Here is a 21,541-nt window from a genome sequence, read left to right as displayed (position 1 = left end):
CACGCTGTAAGTAATTTAAACGTATGCTCATATGTTTAGAGAAAAGAGCTGAACACAAGAGGAGAGCTAAAAGAGACTGCCATTAACATCAGGACCAAGTATGGCATCGAAATGACAACAGGCTGTGTGCTGATTGGAATCAAATATGTGTATTTATATAAAACATACCATCATTTCAGGACATCCCAAAGTTCTTCACAGTGACTGACACATATAAGATAATCAGAGGGTTAGATAGGGTGGACAATGAGAGCCTTTTTCCTCAGATGGTGATGGCTAGCACGAGGGAACATAGCTTTAACTTGAGGGGTGATAGATATAGGACAGATGTCAGAGGTAGTTTCTTTACTCAGAGAGTAGGAGGGGCGTGGAACGCACTGCCTGCAACAGTAGTTGACTTGCCACATTTAAGGGCATTTAAATGGTCATTGGATAGTCATATGGATGAAATTGGAATTGTGTAGGTGAAATGGGCTTCAGATTGGTGTAACATCGAGGGCCGAAGGGCCTGTACTGCGCTGCAATGTTCGATGTTCTAAGTTTATTTATTCATGGTAGTAAATGTGCAGCAAGGTCCCCCAAAGATCAGCAAGTGAACTCAAGTTCTGCCTCATCTTCTGGCCCCAAGAGCATTATAACAAATGATGCAGTCACTTACCACTTGGCTGTATATGGAGGAATATTGGCAGCCATTCACCCTGCTTCTCATTGTAACTCCACTTTGCTCAAGTACTTCAGGTCCCATAAGAAGCTCCTTATAAAAAGGAGGCACTTCCTACTCTTGTGTGATATCTCTCAGGAGACCCTCCCTAATCAGAACATTTTTTTTAAGATTACTTACAGTGTGGAAACAGGCCCTTTGGCCCCAACGAGTCCACACCGACCCTCCGAAGAGCAACCCACCCAGACCCATTCCCCTACATTTACCCTTTCACCTAACACTACGGGCAATTTAGCATGGCCAATCCACCTAACATGCACATTTTTGGACTGTGGGAGGAAACTAGAGCACCCGGAGGAAATGTGTAAACTCCACACAGTCAGTCGCCTGAGGCGGGAATTGAACCCAGGTCTCTAACACTGTGAGGCAGCAGTGCTAACCACCGAGACACCGTGCTGCCCATTAATGTTATCGTGGGTGTGTTTTGCAGGTGAAGATTGTGTTTGCGTCAAATGTTCTGAGTGCGTTCATGGCAGGACTGGGGATTATTGCATATTCCATGTCCCTGTATTATCCGTTGGTTTATCATGATTATTATCACGGAGCACACCGGCCGGTAAGTGCAACAGTATTGTACCATATCGAATTTTTAATTAAAAACTCCCAAGTATTGCCAAGGAAGGAGCCACAACAATCATCTCCATGGTGCATTCTCCATGACAACCCCTCGATCAATCAAAGTTCACTTGCCAGCCAATTGGAAAATCCTCTTCTCACGGGGCATAAATTGGTATTCCCTTTAAGATGTGGTATTCTTGCTATTCTGTCCTGATGGGGACGAGACAAAATGCTTGATCTAACGAGGCTCTTCCTCAGCAATATCAAACGCTATTTTGTATGCTTGGACTTTTCAGCTTAACAGATCATTTTGAGAAGATTTGCAGCCCAGGTTGAGGTTCTGGATGTAGGTTTGCTCGTTGAGTTGGGAGGTTCATTTCCAGACGTTTCGTCACCCTACTGGGTAACGTCTTCAGTGGGCCTCAGGCAAAGCAGTGTCCATGATTCCTGCTTTCTATTGATATGTTTGGGTTTCTTTGGGCTGGTGATTTCCCTTGGTGATGTCATTTCCGGTTCTTTTTCTCAAGGGGTGGTAGATGGGGTCTAACTCGATGTGTTTGTAGATAGAGCTCCGGTTGGAATGCCATGCTTCTAGGAATTCGCGTGCATGTCTCTGTTTGGCTTGTCCTAGGATGGATGTGTTGTCCCAGTCGAAGTGGTGTCCTTCCTTATCTGCATGTAAGGATACTAGTGAGAGAGGGTCATAGCTGGACTTATTCACTTAATGGTAATGTCCTGGGGAGAGTTGCTGAACAAAGAGACCTTGGAGTGCAGGTTCATAGCTCCTTGAAAGTGGAGTCACAGGTAGATAGGATAGTGAAGGCAGCGTTTGGTATGCTTTCCTTTATTGGTCAGAGTATTGAGTACAGGAGTTGGGAGGTCATGTCGCGGCTGTACAGGACATTGGTTAGGCCCCTGTTGGAATATTGCGTGTAATTCTGGTCTCCTTCCTATTGGAAAGATGTTGTGAAACTTGAAAGAGTTCAGAAAAAATATGGATGGGTATATGAATAGGAAGGGTTTGGAGGGATATGGGCTGGATGCTGGCAGGTGGGACTAGATTGGGTTGGGATATCTGGTCGGCACGGTCAGGTTGGACCGAAGGGTCTGTTTCCATGCTGTACATCTCTATGACTCTATGTCGTTTTGGGGCTAGTTGATGTCCATGTATCCTGGTGGCTAGTCTTCTGCCTGTTTGTCCAATGTAGTGTTTGTTACAGTCCTTGCAAGGTATTTTGTCAATGACATTAGTTTTGCTTGTCTGTATAGGGTCTTTCAAGTTCATTAGCTGCTGTTTCAGTGTGTTGGTGGGTTTGTGGGCTACCATGATGCCAAGGGGTCTGAGTATAACAAATAAATCCCCAGGCTCCTCTTGAAAGTCTCAACTCCCAGGATCACCCCGATGAGATTGAAATATTCCAAAGTATTAAATAGTGTCTCTAACATCCCAGGGCAGATTTAAGGAGGGATCAGTGGACAAAAACTGCCAAAGAGCCGTGTGAGGAGATAATGGGTTTTAGATCAGATTCTCTACAGTGTGGAAACAGGCCATTCAGCCCAACAAGTTCACACCACCCCCCCTCCCCCCGGTTTGTGAGGGGAAACTGGGATTATAGTCATTGGAATTCAGAATAACGAGGAGGCATTTTATAGAAAAGTATAAAACAATGAAGGGAATGGATGAGCTCGAAGCCGAGAGGTTGTTTGCACTGGCGGGTGAAACCAGGACAAGAGGGCATCGCCTGGAGATTAGAGGGAGCAGATTTCAGACGGAATTGAGAAGGAACCTCTTCACCCAGAGGGTCAGGAATCTGTGGAATTCCCTGCCCAGGGAAGTAACTGATGCTACTTCGGTAAATGTTTTTAAAGCTAAGGTAGTTTTTTTTGGAAAATTAAAGGGATTAAGGGATACAGTGAGGGCGCGGCTAGGTGAAGCTGAGCTCATGAAGAGATCAGCCAGACCTTATAGAATGGCGGAGCAGGTTGGATGGGCCCCATCCAACTTCTGCTCCTAGTTCTTAGGTTCGAAGGCTTGGAAGATGGGAACAGGAGGAGGCCATTCAACCCCGCTAGTCTGTTACCATGGTCACCCAGTATGCTAAGGGCAAATACCATCCATGATCAGACATCCCTTTTACACTCCCCGTGTTCCTCCGGTTATGTTAGACATCTCTACCCTTGAATCGAGTTTGAGGAACGCTGGAGCAAGGTTGACTGTCAAAGCTCCTCAGTGTAGCCCTTGGTCGCTATGGGAATGGAGTTCAAGCCCAAGATGCAGTGTATGTTCATTCTGAAGGATAGGGCAGGTTTGACTGGCCAACTCCAGCTCATACCATCACAACCCCATCCCAGTTTTCCCGAGACACAGAGGGTGCCTCAGTTAATCTCCTTCTTCAGTTTGGGAGATATCTTTGTGTCACAAATAAGGAGGAAAAGAGAAGAAATACGAGCAGGAGTCGGCCAATCAAACTTGTGCTGCCCTTCAGAGCGATCATACACTGGATCATGGGCTTCAACTCCACTGGCCTGCCCACTGCCCCTGAACCCAAAGTGATTAAAAATATTACCCTGGTCTTAAATATATTTAACACTGGGATAGTGTTCGGGGCCACTTGGGAAAATATGCTGATTCTCTCTGGGTTTGTAGCCAAACTTAATAATTTAATTGAAGTAACATGGCCCCTAATTTACCTGTCTGATGTATCAGTTTCACCTTATCTATTCCTCTCAGTATTTTGGTTCCCGTACTTAAACAGACCCACTTCAGTGCTAACCACAGGTAAACAGCTGTGAACTATCAACACACAACTCTGCCAGTGAACTCGAACACCCTTTTTAAAATGATTACAAACACATACACAAGCAGGCAAAAAAAAACCCCAAAAACAGCACCAGGGCTGGAGGATGAAGTGTTGGGAAATCACAGTTCAACTGCACCAGCTCACCAAGTTTAATGAGGTACACTGTCTCTTCCCAGGGTGCTCTATGTTCCATTCTCCTTCCTTCCAGGTTCTTTCAACACTAGGCTGAAGGCACACAGGATTTACACAATAATTATTCAGGTTCATGGTTTATAGCGAATGATGGGACCGATTCCAGGTGTAAGTTACTGTGCTGCAGTCAGTTTCAAACAGATCCTGCCCTCTTCCAATCTGGAGGTGTGTTGTCCCTGTATCGTTCAGACCCACCGGCTGTTCAGCTGCCTAGGACTCACTCCGAGACCTTTTTTGTCAGGCTGATCATCTCTGGCGTCCACATTTGCAAAAAAAAAACAGTCAGCAATCTGTTGCTGGCCACAACTCGTTCTGCACATCCTACCCACTGCTGAGCCAGCTCATCCCTCCTTCCCCACAGCGTACAAAACAACAGTGTAAACACAACTCCCAATGAGTTGCTGGCCTTTTCTGGAGCACTGTGTCCAGTTCTGGTCACCCTGCTATAGGAAGGGTGTTATTAAAACTGGAGAGGGTTCAAGTCGAGATTTGCCCGGGTGTTGCTGGGAATGGAGGGTTTGAGTTACATAGGAAAGGCTGGGACTTGTTTGACTGGAGTGTTGCAAGTGAGAGGTGACCTTATAGAAGTTTACAAAATACTGAGAGGAATAGATAAGGTGAATGGTCAGTGTCATTTCCCTAAGGTGGGGGATTTCAAAACTGGGGGACATGTTGTTAAGGTGAGAGACAAAAGATTTTTAAAAGACATGAAGGGGCAACTTCTTTTTTAACCCAGAGAGTGGTTCGTGCGTGGACTGAACTTCCTGAGGAAGTGATGGATGTGGGCACAGTTACAACATTTAGGGAAGTACATGAGCAGGAAATGTTTGGAGGGATAAGGACCAAGGCATGGCAGGTGGGACTAGTTTAGTTTGGGAATTGTGGTCAGCATGGACTGGTTGGGCCAAAGGGTCTGTTTCCATGTTGTATAACTGTGTACCATGTTTTTAAGAGTGCAGCAATTCCTTGCTCAGCCCTTGGATTTGAAAACAGCCTTTAATCCATTCCAATCATAGAACATTCCGGTGCAGTACTGGCCCTTCAGCCCCTCAATACTGCACCGACCTGTGAAACCAATCTGAAGCCCATCTAACCAACACTATTCCATTCTCATCCACACATTTATCTAATGACCATTCAAATGCCATTCTAGTTGGCAAGCCTACCACTGTTGCAGGCAGTGCGTTACACACCTCTACTACTCCCTGAGTAAAGAAACTACCCCTGATATCTGTCCTGTATCTATCACCCCTCAATTTAAAGCTATGTCCCCTTGTGCTATATCTGAGGAAAAGGCTCTCCCTGCCCACCCTATCTAACCCTCTGATTATCTTATATGTCTCTGTTGAGTCACCTCTCAACTTCCTTCCCTCTAACAAAGACAGCCTCAAGTCCTCAGCCTTTCATCATAAGACCTTCCCTCCATACCAGGCAATATCCTGGTAAATCTCCTCTGCACCCTTTCCAAAGCTTCCACATCCTTCCTATAATGCGGTGACCAGAACTGTACAGAATACACCAAACATGGCTGCACCAGAGTTTTGTACCTCTGCAGCATGACCTCGTGGCTCCAAAACTCAACCCCTCTACCAATAAAAGCTAACACACCATATGACTTCTTAACAACCCTATCAATCTGGGTGGCAACTTTGAGGGATCTATGTACATGGACACCGAGATCTCTCTGTTCATTCACACTATCAACAATCTAACCATTTACCCAGTACCATGCATTCCTGTTGCTCCTTCCAAAGGGAATCACCTCACACTTTTCCACATTAAACTCCATTTGCCACCTCTCAGCCCAGCTCTGCAGCTTATCAATGTCCCTCTGTAGCATCTTTCCATACTGTCCACAACTCCACCGACGTTAGTGTCATTGGCAAATTTACTCACGCATCCTTCTACACCCTCATCCAGGTCATTTGTAAAAATGACAAACAGCAATTGCCCCAAAGCCGATCCTTGCAGTACACCACCAATAACTGAGCTCCAGGATGGATATTTCCCATCAACCACCACCCTCTGTCTTCTTTCAGCTAGCCACTGTGTGATCCAAACCGCTAAATCACCCTCAATCCCATGCCTCTGTATTTTGTGCAATAGCCTACTGTGTGGAACCTTATCAAACACTTTACTGAAATCCATATACACCACATCAACGGTTTTACCCTCATCCACCTGCTTGATCACCTTCTCAAAGAACTCAATAAGGTTTGTGAGGCGCAACCTACCCTTCACAAAACCGTGTTGACTATCCTTAATCAAATTATTCCACTCTAGATTATTAGAAATCCTATCCCTTACCATCCTTCCCAACACTTTACCCATAACTGAAGTAAGGCTCACTGCTCCATAATTACCAGGGTTGTCTCTACTCCCCTTCTTGACAAGGGGACAATATTTGCTATCCTCCAGTCTTCTGGCGCTATTCCTGTAGACTATGACAACATAAAGATCCAAGCCAAAGGATCTGCAATCTCCTCCCTGGCTTCCCAGAGAATCCTCAGATAAATCCCATCTGGCCCAGGGGACTTCCCTATTTTCACACGTTCCAGAATTGCTAACACCTCCTCCTTGTGAACCTCCACCCTGTCTGGTCTAGGAGCCTGTATCTCAGTATTCTCCTTGACAACATTGTCATTTTCAGGTGTGAATACTGAAGAAAAATATTCATTTACCGCCTCTGCTATCTCCTCAGACTCCATGCTCAATTTCCCACTAATGTCATTGACTGGCCCTAATCTTGCTCTCGTCATTCTTTTATTCCTGACATACCGATAGAAAGCTTTAGGATTTTCCTTGATCCTACCTGTCAAAGACTTCTCACGTCTCCTCTTGACTCTTCTTAGCTCTCCCTATTTAGATCTTTCCTGGCTAACTTGTAACTCTCAAGCGCCCAAACTGAGCCTTCACGTCTCATCCTAACATAAACCTTCTTCTATCTCTTGACAAGAGATTGAACTTCTTTAGTAAACCACAGCTCCTGCGCTCGAACACTTCCCCACTGCCTGACAGGTACATACTTATCAGGAACACGCAATAACTGTTCCTCGAACAAACTCCACTTTTCAATTGTGCCCATCTTCTACAGTTTCCTTCCCCATCCTATACATCCTGAATCTTGCCCAATCACATCATAATTGCCTTTCCCTCAGCTATAACTCTTGCCCTGAAGTATATACCTATCTCTTTCCCTTGCTAAAGTAAACCTAACCGAATTGTGGTCACTATCACCAAAGTGCTCACCTACCTCCAAACCTAACACCTGGCTGGGTTCATTACCGAATACCAAATTCAACGTGGCCTCACCCCTTGGTGGCCTGTGTCAGAAAACCCTCCTGCACACATTGGACAAAAACTGACCCATCTAAAGTACTCAAACTATAGCGTTTCCAGTCAATATTTGTAAAGTTGAAGTCCCCCATAACAACAACCCTGTTACTTTCCATAAGACCATAGGAGTGGAAGTAAGGCCATTCGGCCCATCGAGTCCACTCCGCCATTCAATCATGGCTGATGGGCATTTCAACTCCACTTACCCGCACTCTCCCCATATCCCTTAATTCCTTGCAAGGTTCAGAATTTATCAATCAAACTTTCACTCCTATCCAGAATTATTATTGCTATCTTTTTCTCTACATCTCTGGAACTATTCGGAGGGCTATAGAAAACTCCTATCAGGGTGACCTCTCCTTTCCTGTTTCTAACCTCAGCCCACACTACCTCAGTAGATGAGGCCTCATCGAACGTCCTTTCAGCCACTGTAATACTGTCCTTGACTAACAATGCCACACCTCCCCCTTTTTTGCCATCTTCTCTGTTTTTACTGAAACATCTAAATCCCGGAACCTGCATCAACTATTCCTGTCCCTGCTCTATCCATGTCTCTGAAATGGCCACAACATTGAAGTCCCAGGTACCAACCTTATTCTGGAAGATCCTGGTGTTGAAGTAGACACACTTCGTACCACCTTCCTGCTTGTCGGTGAACTCTTGCGACCCTGACACCTCATTTCTGACCTCACTACTCTCAACCTCCTGGACACTGGAGCTACAATGCAGGTCCCCACCCCCCTCCTGAAGAGCATGAGCAACCCTCCTCTCCAGGATATTGGTACCCCTATGGTTCAGGTGAAGACCATCCTGTTTGTAGAGGTCCCACCTATCTCAGAATGAGCCCTAGTTACCCAGATATCTGAAACCCCCCTTCCTGCACCATCCCTGTAGGCATGTGTCCGACTCCTCTCTCTCTCTGTGCCTCACCTCGCCAGCACGTGGCACGGGTAACAAGCCAGAGATAACAACTCTGTTTGTTTTAGATCTAATCTTCCACCCTAGCTCCCTGAATTCCTGCCTTACATCCCCATCCCTTTTCCTACCGATGTCGTTAGTGTCTATGTGCACCATGACTAGAGGCTGCTCCCCCGCCCCGTCAAGGATCCCGAAAACATGATCCGAGACATCACGGATCCTGGCACCTGGAAGGCAACACGCCAACCGTGAGTCTCTCTCGTTCCCACAGAACCTCCTGTCTGTCCCCCTCACGATGGAGTCCCCAGTGACAAATGGTCTGCTCCTCTCCGTCCTGCCCTTCTGAGCAACAGGGACCCCCTGGCTTCCCCCGGTAAGTCACACCCCCTGAACAGTATCCAAAACGGTATACCGGGGGCAGGGGGACGGCCACAGGGGATCCCTGCACTCCCTGTCCACAATCCACATTTAAACAAAAAAGACCCGATCTGTACAACAGCATTCTATTGGCTCACAACCCTTTGAGTGATGACATTTCTCCTCATCACAGTCCTAAATGATCAGCCTTCTCTCTCTATCCTCTATCTGCCATATTTTAGATTCCTTGATCAGCAGAAACTCTCTGTCAGTGTCTATCTGACCTCAGGATGTCTCCCTGATGTCTAACCCCCCCACCCTCCCCTCCAGGAGAATTCACTCAGCATCATGTCACAGGCTGAAAGTGGATGGGCCTGCTCAGCACTCCAACCATGGTCACAGAGACCAGCATCCATCCCCCTCTCCTCCCAGGGCTGGGCTGAACACCTCATCTTCCACCTCGGAACACTTCAACCCCAGGGCATCAATGTGGACTTCAACAGTTTCCTCATTTCCCCTTCCCCCACCTCACCCCAGCTCCAACCTTCCAGCTCAGCACTGTCCCCATGACCTGTCCTACCTGCCTATCTCCCTTCCCACCTATCCACTCCACCCTCCCCTCTGACCTATCACCTCCATCCCCCTATTGCATTCTCAGTGACCTTCCCCCCAGCCCCACTCCCCTCTCACTGATCTCTCCACCCTGGAGGCTTCCTGCCTCTATTCCTGATGAAGGGCTTTTGTCCGAAACGCCAGTTTTCCTGCTCCTCAGACGCTGCCTGACCTTCTGTGCTCTTCCAGCCCCACTCTGATCCTCACTTTTCCATTGGACTGGAGCCAGGGGCTGCAGCACTTTCCTGGAGTGATGGCGTTAAGGCAGTCAGGATCTCTGGAAGCTGGAAAGGAATTCTGAGTTGGGTGACAGGACGCCAGGTGCGTCCACCCCCTGAGAAGCTAAACCGTTTGCCCTTGGATTATTCGGGAGATGGAGAACATCTTCAGGTTATCATTTCACACCAAATTTAAGAAAAAAAGGGGGAATGATCCTTGGAGGATTGAGCATGTGGAAGACAGAAGGGAAGTGGGAGCATTGTCATCCTCTGGACTTGCTTCACTGTTCCTGCTTTTGTATTTAGTGCTCATGACTAGTTCAGTTCTCCTGATTCTTTCAAAGAGAGGAGTTAAAGCAGGAAATTCAGGGCCGGAGTGATCTCCTGAACCCATCTTCACTCCTTAATGAAGCAACCTCTTTTTAAAAAGAATTCTGGTTATTTTCACCTTTACCCAGCAGACCTCGTGGTTTTGATGAGCCAGAGATTGTCTGCATCGGAATATTGTGTGGGATAAACTGGATGAGCTGGAGAATCCTCACCCATTGTGAGAAGTGGGTGGGGAGCGTAGACCCATCCATGTGGGAAAAGTGAGGACTGCAGATGCTGGAAACCAGAGCTTAGATCAGAGTGATGCTGGAAAAGCACAGCAGACCAGGCAGCATCCAAGGAGCAGGAAGATCGACGTTTCGGGCAAAAGCCCTTCATCCTCGGATGCTGGCTGATCTGCTGTGCTTTTCCAGCACCACCCTGATCTAGACCCATCCATGTGCCTGCCATACGATTTATATTATTGGCTGCATTCATACATTCCATTCTCCCTTCCACTGCTTCCTCCCTCCCGGAATACATTTCAGGCTTGGTCGACAGATCCATTCAGGGTATTGACCACCGAGGACATGGCAGGCGGCTTTAATGGGTAGGGAACGTGAAAAGGGGAGACTGGGGACTGTTGACAGGTTCCTGTTGTTGGGATGTCAAGTAAAAGGCAAAACAACATTTACAGGTTCCTGACAGGATTGAGAGAAAGCAAGGCTTTGCAGGGAAGCAGGTGAGAGAGGCAATGAGATGCTTTCAGGAACCCAGCAGAATGGGGATGCTGAGAGTTAAGAGGCTGCGTGGCCGTAATAGCATGGACTTCACCAAAGGTACATGGGAGAAGGAAGGTAGATCAGAGAACAGTGCGCAGTGAGACGGTGTGGGGAGGATAGCAACTGGGTTGTGGCCTGCAACAGTTCGAATTGCTGCTGTGCTATGTTTATTTTTAAACCTGTCATCGTGAGAGTGAGGAACTGCAGATGCTGGAGGTCAGAGTCGAGAGTGTGGTGCTGGGAAAGCGCAGCAGGTCAGACAGCATCCGAGGAGCAGGAGCATCGACGTTTCAGGAATAAGCCCTTCATCAGGAATGAGGCTTGTGGGCTGGGGAGGGGGGAACTGAGAGATAAATGGGGGGGGGGGGGGGGGGTAGGGTAGCTGGAATGTGAGAGGTGGATGAAGGTGGGGGAGAAGGTGATGGGTCAGAGAGGAGGGTGGAGCGGACAGATGGGGAGGAAGATGGACAGGTCAGGAGGGCGGTGCCGAGTTAGAGGGATGGGACTGGGATAAGGTGGGAGTATGGAAATGATGAAACTGGTGAAATCCACATTGATCCCATGTGGTTGGAGGGTCCCAAGTGAGAAGATGAGGGGTTCTCCCTCCAGGCGTCAGAGGGGGTGTTTAAGTGTTCAGGCATGTCCCAGAGATGTTCTCTGAAACGATCTGCAAGTTGGTGTCCTGTCTCCCTGATGTAGAGGATCTGCCAGAATCTACTCCCAGCCCACAGACTCCCACAGCTATGTGGGCAACACCTCCTCCCACCCTGCCTCCTGCAAAAATGCTCTCCCATATTCCCAGTTCCTCCGCCTCTGCCGTATCTGCTACCAGGAGAACCCATTCCACCACAGAACACACCAGATGGCCTCTCCTTCTGAGACCACAGTTTCCCCTCCCACGTGGTCAATAATGCCCTCCAGTGCATCTCCTCCACTTCCCGCACACTCCACCCCACCCAACGCATAGGAAAGACCCCCTCCCCCTCCCGGGTCCTCACCTTCCACCCCACCAACCTCCGTAAACATCACATCATCCTCCGCCACTTCCACCACCTACAAATGGTCGCTGGCCCCAGAGATAAATTTCCCTGCCCACCCCTATCAGCGTTCCTGAGAGACCATTCCCACCCTGACTCCATTGTCAGATTCATGTTCCCCCACCAACCCACCCTCCCCTCCTGGGCACCTTCCCCAGCCTCTGCAGGGAGTGTAAAATCTACACCTACACCACTCCCCTCGCCTCTGTCCAAGACCCCAAAAGATCCTTCCACATCTGACAGAAATTTACCTGCACCTTCACCTACTGTGTGCGCTGCACCCGAAGTGGTCTCCTCTACATCAAGGAGACAGGACACCAATGTGCAGATGGTTTCAGAAAACATCTCGGGGCAGCCGCACCAATCAACCCCACTGCCCCGTGGCTGAACACTTTAACTCCCCCTCCCACTCTGCCGAGGACATGCAGGTCCTGGGCCTCCTCCATCACCATCCGACGCCTGGAGGAAGAGCCCCATATCTTTCCTCATTATCCCAGTCCCATCCCTCCAACTCGGCACTGCCCTCCTGACCTGTCCATCTTCCTCCCCATCTGTCTGCTCCAGCCTCCTCTCCGACCTATCACTTTCTCCCTCACCTTCATTCACCCCCTCCCATTTATCTCCCAGTTGCCCCCCTCCCCTGCCCATGAGCCTCATTCCTGATTTATATCCGAAACGTTGACGGTCCTGCTCCTCAGATGCTGCCTGACCTACTGTGCTTTCCCAGCCCTGTGTGGCGGGAGCATCGTGGGCAGACCCGGGTTAAATGTGATTGTGCTTCATCCACAGTTGGCATCAGTCAGCTTCGTGATCCTGTTACAGTTGTTCACCGTGGCAGAGTTGGTGATCGCCATCGCATGTGCCATGATCATCGGCAAGAACCTGTTCCGGTGCTGCAACCTCAACACTGTATCGGTAAGAGGGCATCTCCAGGCAGACAGGCCTGGCAGCAAGAGGCAGGAAACAGGAACATGCAGTACCCACTCTCTCATAGGGCCGATTCAATCAACACTGGCAACACACATACAACAGAGACATCGCTGTGTAACAAACGGGGTTAATGAGCCCTGGGATCGATTCCATATGCACATCATAGAATAGAAAACCTCAAACATTTTTGTTAAACTTGCACAGGACTTTATAACAACACTCTTATACAGTTGTGCACATTTCCTGTCTCTGTATCACACTGGGAGTCACTGTGTACAGTCCATGTCTCTGTATCACACTGGGAGTCACTGTGTACAGTTCCTGTCTCTGTATCACACTGGGAGTCACTGTGTACAGTCCATGTCTCTGTATCACACTGGGAGTCACCGTGTACAGTCCCGGTCTCTGTATCACACTGGGAGTCACTGTGTACAGTTCCTGTCTCTGTATCACACTGGGAGTTACCGTGTATAGTTCCTGTCTCTGTATCACACTGGGGGTCACTGTGTACAGTTCCTGTCTCTGTATCACACTGGGAGTCACTGTGTACAGTCCCTGTCTCTGTATCACACTGGGAGTCACTGTGTACAGTTCCTGTCTCTGTATCACACTGGGAGTTACCGTGTATAGTTCCTGTCTCTGTATCACACTGGGAGTTACCGTGTATAGTTCCTGTCTCTGTATCACACTGGGGGTCACTGTGTACAGTTCCTGTCTCTGTATCACACTGGGGGTCACTGTGTACAGTCCCGGTCTCTGTATCACACTGGGAGTCACTGTGTACAGTTCCTGTCTCTGTATCACACTGGGAGTCACTGTGTACAGTTCCTGTCTCTGTATCACACTGGGAGTTACCGTGTATAGTTCCTGTCTCTGTATCACACTGGGGGTCACTGTGTACAGTCCCGGTCTCTGTATCACACTGGGAGTCACTGTGTACAGTTCCTGTCTCTGTATCACACTGGGAGTCACTGTGTACAGTTCCTGTCTCTGTATCACACTGGGAGTTACCGTGTATAGTTCCTGTCTCTGTATCACACTGGGGGTCACTGTGTACAGTCCCGGTCTCTGTATCACACTGGGAGTCACTGTGTATAGTTCCTGTCTCTGTATCACACTGGGAGTCACCGTGTACAGTTCCTGTCTCTGTATCACACTGGGAGTCACTGTGTACAGTTCCTGTCTCTGTATCACACTGGGAGTCACTGTGTACAGTTCCTGTCTCTGTATCACACTGGGAGTCACTGTGTACAGTTCCAGTCTCTGTATCACACTGGGAGTCACTGTGTACAGTCCCGGTCTCTGTATCACACTGGGAGTCACTGTGTACAGTCCCTGTCTCTGTATCACACTGGGAGTCACTGTGTACAGTCCCTGTCTCTGTATCACACTGGGAGTCACTGTGTACAGTCCCAGTCTCTGTATCACACTGGGAGTCACTGTGTACAGTTCCTGTCTCTGTATCACACTGGGAGTCACTGTGTACAGTCCCTGTCTCTGTATCACACTGGGAGTCACTGTGTACAGTTCCTGTCTCTGTATCACACTGGGAGTCACTGTGTACAGTTCCTGTCTCTGTATCACACTGGGAGTCACTGTGTACAGTTCCTGTCTCTGTATCACACTGGGAGTCACTGTGTACAGTCCCTGTCTCTGTATCACACTGGGAGTCACTGTGTACAGTCCCTGTCTCTGTATCACACTGGGAGTCACTGTGTACAGTTCCTGCCTCTGTATCACACTGGGAGTCACTGTGTACAGTTCCAGTCTCTGTATCACACTGGGAGTCACTGTGTACAGTTCCGGTCTCTGTATCACACTGGGAGTCACTGTGTACAGTCCCTGTCTCTGTATCACACTGGGAGTCACTGTGTACAGTTCCTGTCTCTGTATCACACTGGGAGTCACTGTGTACAGTCCCTGTCTCTGTATCACACTGGGGGTCTCTGTGTACAGTTCCTGTCTCTGTATCACACTGGGAGTCACTGTGTACAGTTCCTGTCTCTGTATCACACTGGGAGTCACTGTGTACAGTCCCTGTCTCTGTATCACACTGGGGGTCTCTGTGTACAGTTCCTGTCTCTGTATCACACTGGGAGTCACTGTGTACAGTCCCTGTCTCTGTATCACACTGGGAGTCACTGTGTACAGTCCCTGTCTCTGTATCACACTGGGAGTTACCGTGTATAGTTCCTGTCTCTGTATCACACTGGGGGTCACTGTGTACAGTTCCTGTCTCTGTATCACACTGGGAGTCACTGTGTACAGTCCCTGTCTCTGTATCACACTGGGAGTCACTGTGTACAGTTCCTGTCTCTGTATCACACTGGGAGTTACCGTGTATAGTTCCTGTCTCTGTATCACACTGGGAGTTACCGTGTATAGTTCCTGTCTCTGTATCACACTGGGGGTCACTGTGTACAGTTCCTGTCTCTGTATCACACTGGGGGTCACTGTGTACAGTCCCGGTCTCTGTATCACACTGGGAGTCACTGTGTACAGTTCCTGTCTCTGTATCACACTGGGAGTCACTGTGTACAGTTCCTGTCTCTGTATCACACTGGGAGTTACCGTGTATAGTTCCTGTCTCTGTATCACACTGGGGGTCACTGTGTACAGTCCCGGTCTCTGTATCACACTGGGAGTCACTGTGTACAGTTCCTGTCTCTGTATCACACTGGGAGTCACTGTGTACAGTTCCTGTCTCTGTATCACACTGGGAGTTACCGTGTATAGTTCCTGTCTCTGTATCACACTGGGGGTCACTGTGTACAGTCCCGGTCTCTGTATCACACTGGGAGTCACTGTGTATAGTTCCTGTCTCTGTATCACACTGGGAGTCACCGTGTACAGTTCCTGTCTCTGTATCACACTGGGAGTCACTGTGTACAGTCCCTGTCTCTGTATCACACTGGGAGTCACTGTGTACAGTTCCTGTCTCTGTATCACACTGGGAGTCACTGTGTACAGTTCCTGTCTCTGTATCACACTGGGAGTCACTGTGTACAGTTCCTGTCTCTGTATCACACTGGGAGTCACTGTGTACAGTTCCTCTCTCTGTATCACACTGGGAGTCACTGTGTACAGTCCCTGTCTCTGTATCACACTGGGAGTCACTGTGTACAGTTCCTGTCTCTGTATCACACTGGGAGTCACTGTGTACAGTTCCTGTCTCTGTATCACACTGGGAGTCACTGTGTACAGTCCCTGTCTCTGTATCACACTGGGAGTCACTGTGTACAGTCCCTGTCTCTGTATCACACTGGGAGTCACTGTGTACAGTCCCTGTCTCTGTATCACACTGGGAGTCACTGTGTACAGTCCCAGTCTCTGTATCACACTGGGAGTCACTGTGTACAGTCCCAGTCTCTGTATCACACTGGGAGTCACTGTGTACAGTCCCTGTCTCTGTATCACACTGGGAGTCACTGTGTACAGTTCCTGTCTCTGTATCACACTGGGAGTCACTGTGTACAGTTCCTGTCTCTGTATCACACTGGGAGTCACTGTGTACAGTTCCTGTCTCTGTATCACACTGGGAGTCACTGTGTACAGTCCTCTCTCTGTATCACACTGGGAGTCACTGTGTACAGTCCCTGTCTCTGTATCACACTGGGAGTCACTGTGTACAGTTCCTGTCTCTGTATCACACTGGGAGTCACTGTGTACAGTTCCTGTCTCTGTATCACACTGGGAGTCACTGTGTACAGTTCCAGTCTCTGTATCACACTGGGAGTCACTGTGTACAGTCCCGGTCTCTGTATCACACTGGGAGTCACTGTGTACAGTCCCTGTCTCTGTATCACACTGGGAGTCACTGTGTACAGTCCCTGTCTCTGTATCACACTGGGAGTCACTGTGTACAGTCCCAGTCTCTGTATCACACTGGGAGTCACTGTGTACAGTTCCTGTCTCTGTATCACACTGGGAGTCACTGTGTACAGTCCCTGTCTCTGTATCACACTGGGAGTCACTGTGTACAGTTCCTGTCTCTGTATCACACTGGGAGTCACTGTGTACAGTTCCTGTCTCTGTATCACACTGGGAGTCACTGTGTACAGTTCCTGTCTCTGTATCACACTGGGAGTCACTGTGTACAGTCCCTGTCTCTGTATCACACTGGGAGTCACTGTGTACAGTCCCTGTCTCTGTATCACACTGGGAGTCACTGTGTACAGTTCCTGCCTCTGTATCACACTGGGAGTCACTGTGTACAGTTCCAGTCTCTGTATCACACTGGGAGTCACTGTGTACAGTTCCGGTCTCTGTATCACACTGGGAGTCACTGTGTACAGTCCCTGTCTCTGTATCACACTGGGAGTCACTGTGTACAGTTCCTGTCTCTGTATCACACTGGGAGTCACTGTGTACAGTCCCTGTCTCTGTATCACACTGGGGGTCTCTGTGTACAGTTCCTGTCTCTGTATCACACTGGGAGTCACTGTGTACAGTTCCTGTCTCTGTATCACACTGGGAGTCACTGTGTACAGTCCCTGTCTCTGTATCACACTGGGGGTCTCTGTGTCCAGTTCCTGTCTCTGTATCACACTGGGAGTCACTGTGTACAGTCCCTGTCTCTGTATCACACTGGGAGTCACTGTGTACAGTCCCTGTCTCTGTATCACACTGGGAGTCACTGTGTACAGTTCCTGTCTCTGTATCACACTGGGAGTCACTGTGTACAGTCCCTGTCTCTGTATCACACTGGGAGTCACTGTGTACAGTTCCTGTCTCTGTATCACACTGGGAGTCACTGTGTACAGTCCCTGCCTCTGTATCACACTGGGAGTCACTGTGTACAGTTCCTGTCTCTGTATCACACTGGGAGTCACTGTGTACAGTCCCTGTCTCTGTATCACACTGGGAGTCACTGTGTACAGTCCCTGTCTCTGTATCACACTGGGAGTCACTGTGTACAGTCCCTGTCTCTGTATCACACTGGGAGTCACTGTGTACAGTCCCGGTCTCTGTATCACACTGGGAGTCACTGTGTACAGTTCCTGTCTCTGTATCACACTGGGAGTCACTGTGTACAGTCCCTGTCTCTGTATCACACTGGGAGTCACCGTGTACAGTCCCTGTCTCTGTATCACACTGGGAGTCACTGTGTACAGTCCCTGTCTCTGTATCACACTGGGAGTCACCGTGTACAGTCCCGGTCTCTGTATCACACTGGGAGTCACTGTGTACAGTTCCTGTCTCTGTATCACACTGGGAGTCACTGTGTACAGTCCCGGTCTCTGTATCACACTGGGAGTCACTGTGTACAGTCCCGGTCTCTGTATCGCACTGGGAGTCACTGTGTACAGTCCCGGTCTCTGTATCACACTGGGAGTCACTGTGTACAGTCCCGGTCTCTGTATCGCACTGGGAGTCACTGTGTACAGTCCCGGTCTCTGTATCACACTGGGTCCCCCACGCTGTTTGGTAGCACCTTCCAGACCCTAATCACTCACGTTTTTCTCTCATGTCTCCATTTGCAGCTTTCCCCAATCACTTTGTATCTGTGTCCCTGTGATTTTATATCCTCTCATGAACAGGAGGTTTCTCCGTCTCGACCATGTCCAGATCCCTCCTGATGGTGAATCCCTCAATCCAATCTCCACTCCATCTTCCCTCCAGCAATGAGACCAAGACCAGCTTCCCCAATCCTGCCACGTCCCTCAACATGGATCCATCCTTCTCCATGTATTCTGCATCCTCTCGAATCCCGTCCCAGTGCCCAGAGCCGGAGACAAAACTCCCATTGAAGTTTTATCCGTGGTTTACCATAATCCCAGGAATGTTGTGTTGTAGCAAGAAGCCATTGGCCCATCCTGTCTACACCAGCTGGTGAAATGAGCATCAGGACTTGGTGCTGATCTGCCACCTTTCCCCCAGAAACTCTCACATTATATCTGTTTAAATATTCATCTCGTATCCTGTTCAATGATGCTATTGAGCCGGCATAACTCAGACCCTAACTACTCGATGTGGATGTATATTGCATGTTCTCGATCCTTTTATGAATGGGATACGTTTGTCCCCAATTATTTACACAGACCCTGAATGATCTTTGTAAATTCTATCAGACCTCCTGAGAGACCTCTCCTCTGCAAGGATTACCTGAGCCTCTCCCATCTATCCTCTTCACTGGAGTTTCTCGTCCATTTGTGTGAATCTCTCCTGCATTCTGTCCAACAAGTTCACAACCTTCTGCAAATACGAAGCCCAGGGCGGTCTCCTCCGTGAGGTCTAACCAGTCATGTACAAGTTTGACATCACTTCTTGGCTTGTCTCCTCTCTGCCTTTATTGATAAAGCCCAGGATCAGAATCAGCAGCAGGAGGGGGACAGCGCTTTCTCAACCTGCCTTTTGCTGCTTTGAACTGTTCTCCTACAGGCACTTTATATAAAAATCAGACGCAACACTGCATCGCTCCGGGACCTGCAAGCAACCGAGTGATCTGGGACGATTGGTTGAGGTTCCTTCCGATAAAGGAGGGTTAGACTGTCGTGTTTTCCAATTACCCTAACCACCCATTTGTTTTTTGTTAAATGATTTTGCAGCCACAGTGAATGGACGCTAACGTGGTGAGGGAGCAGTTCCAGCAGGCAAGGGGAACGATAGTGGTTTAACTGGTCAGAAAGGAAGGAGGAGCAAACAACACGCGATTGGCTTTCTGTTTGAAGAGACTTGAAGAAATTGAGCACTTTGTTATTCTTTGCTGAACCTGAACAGGAATGTCTATTGATGTAAATGATCTTTTAATGTTTATAACAGAGTCTGGACGATCAGGGCGCGAGCTCTGTAAATTGCTTAAATATTAAACGTTGCATGGATTGAAAATGCATCAGCGTGTTTCAGTTTAACATATAGTCCGACAACATAATCACCTGGTCTGGGCCTCTGCTCACCCCACATCCTGACACACCCATCAAACTACCGTTCACACGGGCAGGGGGACACTGGTACACACCGTTCACGCGGGGACACTGGTACACACCGTTCACACTGGCAGGGGGACACTGGTACGCACCGTTCACACAGGGACACTGGTACACACCGTTTACACGGGGACACTGGTACACACCGTTCACACGGGCAGGGGGACACTGGTACGCACCGTTCACACGGGGACACTGGTACACACCGTTTACACGGGCAGGGGGACACTGGTACACACCGTTCACACGGGCAGGGGGACACTGGTACACACCGTTCACACGGGCAGGGGGACACGGGTACGCACCGTTCACACGGGCAGGGGGACACTGGTACACACTGTTCACACAGGCAGGGGGTCACTGGTACACACCGTTCACACGGGGACACTGGTACACACCGTTCACACGGGCAGGGGGACACTGGTACGCACCGTTCACACGGGGACACTGGTACACACCGTTCACACGGGCAGGGAGACACTGGTACACACTGTTCACACGGGCAGGGGGTCATTGGTACACACCATTCACACGGGCAGGGGGACACTGGTACACACCGTTCACAAGGGCAGGCGGACACTGGTACACACCGTTCACACGGGCAGGGGGTCACTGGTACACATCGTTCACACGGGCAGGGAGACACTGGTACACACCGTTCACATGGGGACACTGGTACACACCGTTCACACAGGCAGGGGGTCACTGGTACACACCGTTCACACAGGCAGGGCGTCACTGGTACACATCGTTCACACGGGCAGGGGGACACTGGTACACACGGGCAGGCGGACACTGGTACGCACCATTCACACGGGCAGGGGGTCACTGGTACACATCGTTCACATGGGCAGGGAGACACTGGTACACACTGTTCACACGGGGACACTGGTACACACGGTTCACACGGGCAGGGGGTCACTGGTACACACCGTTCACACGGGCAGGAGGACACTGGTACGCACCATTCACACGGGGACACTGGTACACACCGTTCACACGGGGACACTGGTACACACCGTTCACACAGGCAGGGGGACACTGGTACACACCGTTCACACGGGCAAAAGGACACTGGTACGCACTGTTCACACGGGCAGGGGGACACTGGTACACACCGTTCACACGGGCAGGGGGACACTGGTACACACCATTCACACGGGGTCACTGGTACACACCGTTCACACGGGGTCACTGGTACACACCGTTCACACGGGCAGGGGGTCACTGGTACGCACCGTTCACATGGGCAGGGGGACACTGGTACGCACCGTTCACACGGGGACACTGTTACACACCGTCCACACGGGCAGGGGGATACTGGTACACACCGTTCACACGGGCAGGGGGACACTGGTACGCACCGTTCACACGGGCAGGGGGACACTGGTACGCACCGTTCACACAGGCAGGGGGACACTGGTACGCACCGTTCACACGGGGACACTGTTACACACCGTTCACACGGGCAGGGGGAAACTGGTACACACCGTTCACACGGGCAGGGGGACACTGGTACACACCGTTCACACAGGCAGGGGGACACTGGTACGCACCGTTCACACGGGGACACTGCTACACACCGTTCACACGGGCAGGGGAACACTGGTACGCACCGTTCACACGGGCAGGGGGTCACAGGTACGCACCGTTCACACGGGCAGGGGGACACTGGTACACACGGTTCACACGGGGTCACTGGTACACACCATTCACACGGGCAGGGGGACACTGGTACACACCGTTAACACGGGCAGGGGGACATCCCCTACACCCCTTCCACCCCCTCCCTATCTCTGTAACCCCCTCCAGCCCCTACACCCCCTCCCTATCTCTGTAACCCC

At 49.7% G+C, this 21,541-nt stretch overlaps 1 long non-coding RNA gene across 1 annotated transcript; it reads left to right on the top strand.

The window, feature by feature from the left end:
• The first annotated feature begins 1,162 nt into the window (after positions 1–1,162).
• LOC132834560 (uncharacterized) lies at positions 1,163–19,580 on the top strand. The gene is made up of 3 exons (XR_009647206.1): positions 1,163–1,277; positions 12,631–12,756; positions 19,320–19,580. It is a non-coding gene; the product is annotated as an uncharacterized LOC132834560 (long non-coding RNA).
• The last annotated feature ends 1,961 nt before the right edge of the window (positions 19,581–21,541 follow it).

Source organism: Hemiscyllium ocellatum, chromosome 40 (assembly GCF_020745735.1).
Source record: "Hemiscyllium ocellatum isolate sHemOce1 chromosome 40, sHemOce1.pat.X.cur, whole genome shotgun sequence".
NCBI lineage: Eukaryota > Metazoa > Chordata > Chondrichthyes > Orectolobiformes > Hemiscylliidae > Hemiscyllium > Hemiscyllium ocellatum.
The sequence above is the reverse complement of the archived record's forward strand: the minus strand, read 5'-3'. Positions and strand labels throughout refer to the sequence as shown.